Raw genomic sequence first — 2,244 nt, forward strand, 5'->3', positions numbered from 1 at the left:
TAGGTCTTTGGGTTTTGGGCCTTAGGAGTTGCCTCTTGGTCCTCCATAGGTTCTATATTACATAGAGAGTGCTACCGCCTCTCTGATAAAACAGTTAGAGTATTATAAAGTTCTAAAATGTTCATACCTTCACTATTAAATTTTTCTTGGTTCATTCTTTGGCGTTTTGGCAAAGATTTGGCAGTTTTTGATATTTATATTTATAATAGTTTGTGCATGAGGCAGCTTTTTTCCCCTTGGGATCCCTGTTATACCGTGCTTTTGAGTTGGCACGTGAGGCAGCCTTCTTTTTTTCTGGTTCTTTGTTATAAAGAGCACGTGAGGCAGCTTTTTTCCCTCGGAATCCCTGTTATACCGTGCTTTTGAGTCAGCACGTGAGGCAGCCTTCTTTTTTTCTGGTTCTTTGTTATAAAGAGCACGTGAGGCAGTTTTTTTCCCTCAGAATCCCTGTTATACCGTGCTTTTGAGTCAGCACGTGAGGCAGCCTTCTTTTTTTCTGGTTCTTTGTTATAAAGAGCACGTGAGGCAGTTTTTTTCCCCTCGGGATCCCTGTTATACCGTGCTTTTGAGTCAGCACGTGAGGCAGCCTTCTTTGCCTCAGGATTTGCATGATACTTAATTTTTATTATTTCAGCATTTTTCTGATAGTATTCTTTTTGCTCAGATAATACCTTGACTTTGTTTTTTTCATAGTCTATATTTCTCTGAGCTTTTTTACTACGTGCTGACTTTGGCATTTTTTATTAAATGTAAACATATAACACTTATGTGTATCTTACTATAATATCACTTATCTTATAGCAAGACAACTCTCGTAGAATTGAGATACTGCCCCGTCACCAATAGTTAAAGTGTGGAACGGTATATATACCAATAGTGTAGTTGTTATCTTTATATGAAGTCCTAATCAGTGACAGTGTGAGGTTACTTGGTTAATTTATTGTAGTTTATTTTAGAAAACTTACTTGTTTTTATTAGTAGATTGTGTATAGTAGCCACAATATCTAGTTATTTTTGTGGCTAGGGCTTGGATTTTGATTCTTTTTGGTCAGCTTCCAGTGAGTTCTTAGAAGATGACTTTCTTGCAGTTTCTTTTGCGGTTAATTTAACTTATTTCCTTTGGCGTTTGGTGAGTTCTTAGAAGAACTGGTCTGATCTACTTTTCTTAGCGAGCGAAGAGATTCAGCTGCATTTAACAATGGTTGCTATAGTGTATTTTTGCGCATGCGTGAGAATTTCAAGTTTCCACCTTATTTTTCAATAGTTTGACAGTAGTCATGTGTCTTTCTGCCAAGAGCGACAGACGTCAGTGTTAGCCGTGATCGTCTAGAGGTTAGGACCCCACGTTGTGGCCATGCTAACCTAGGTTCGAATCCTGGTCACAGCATTGACATTTTGTACATATTTTACAGTCCAAAATCTGAAGAATTATTTGTTTTTATAACATTGTTTTTTGACGTCGTACTTGCTGATAGGTTACTCTTATAACAATTTTGATCAACTGAGATAAAGATTTCATGGTTTCATTAACGCTGGTGGGTTACTGTTTAAAGAAAAAACCTTAACGTTCACCTCAAATATTCAGCGTCCAAGAAATATAGGCCACTGGCAAACTGGAACGTCTGTGAGCATCCGGTGTATTATTTGGAGCTGTCCCTTTTGATAGAAGTTCTGTGTTCGAAGTGGTCTGTCTACATTGGGTATATAGTGTTTAAAACTTGTTATTACACGTAATCTTATTTAATTATGGAGTTAGCTAAAAAGCAATGGGTCACTGCACTTCTCCGTGTAAAGAGCAGTCGATTGATGCTTGAACTGTTGTCAGAGACCGTTCGTACACCGAGATACATCGTCTCAAAAGAAAGAAGAAAGCAGAAGAAGAAAGAAGAAAGAAGAACAATTGGCCATTTTTGTACCCTTTTTTTTTGCTCTCTTTTGACATTTTAACCGACGTTCTGACACTCGCTGGATTCGTAAGACGCTTCTCTGTAAGAATATGTGCTTTTTGAAACTTATAAGTTGATTTTAGTTGAGATTTGGATAGTTTTGTTTTGTAGGCGTATATAGGTGTGTACGGGCCATCCCTATATAGAGAGTGCTACCGCCTCTCTGATATGTCTGTATTTTGTGTAAATATGTATGTATAAGTGTATTTATGTATGTATCTGCATGCATGTGTATGTATGTATATGTGTATATGTGTGTATGTATATGTATACGTGTGTATGCATATAAATGTATATA

The sequence above is a fragment of the Euprymna scolopes genome, chromosome 3 (assembly GCF_053919585.1).
Source record: "Euprymna scolopes isolate OS-2025 chromosome 3, ASM5391958v1, whole genome shotgun sequence".
Taxonomy (NCBI): domain Eukaryota; kingdom Metazoa; phylum Mollusca; class Cephalopoda; order Sepiida; family Sepiolidae; genus Euprymna; species Euprymna scolopes.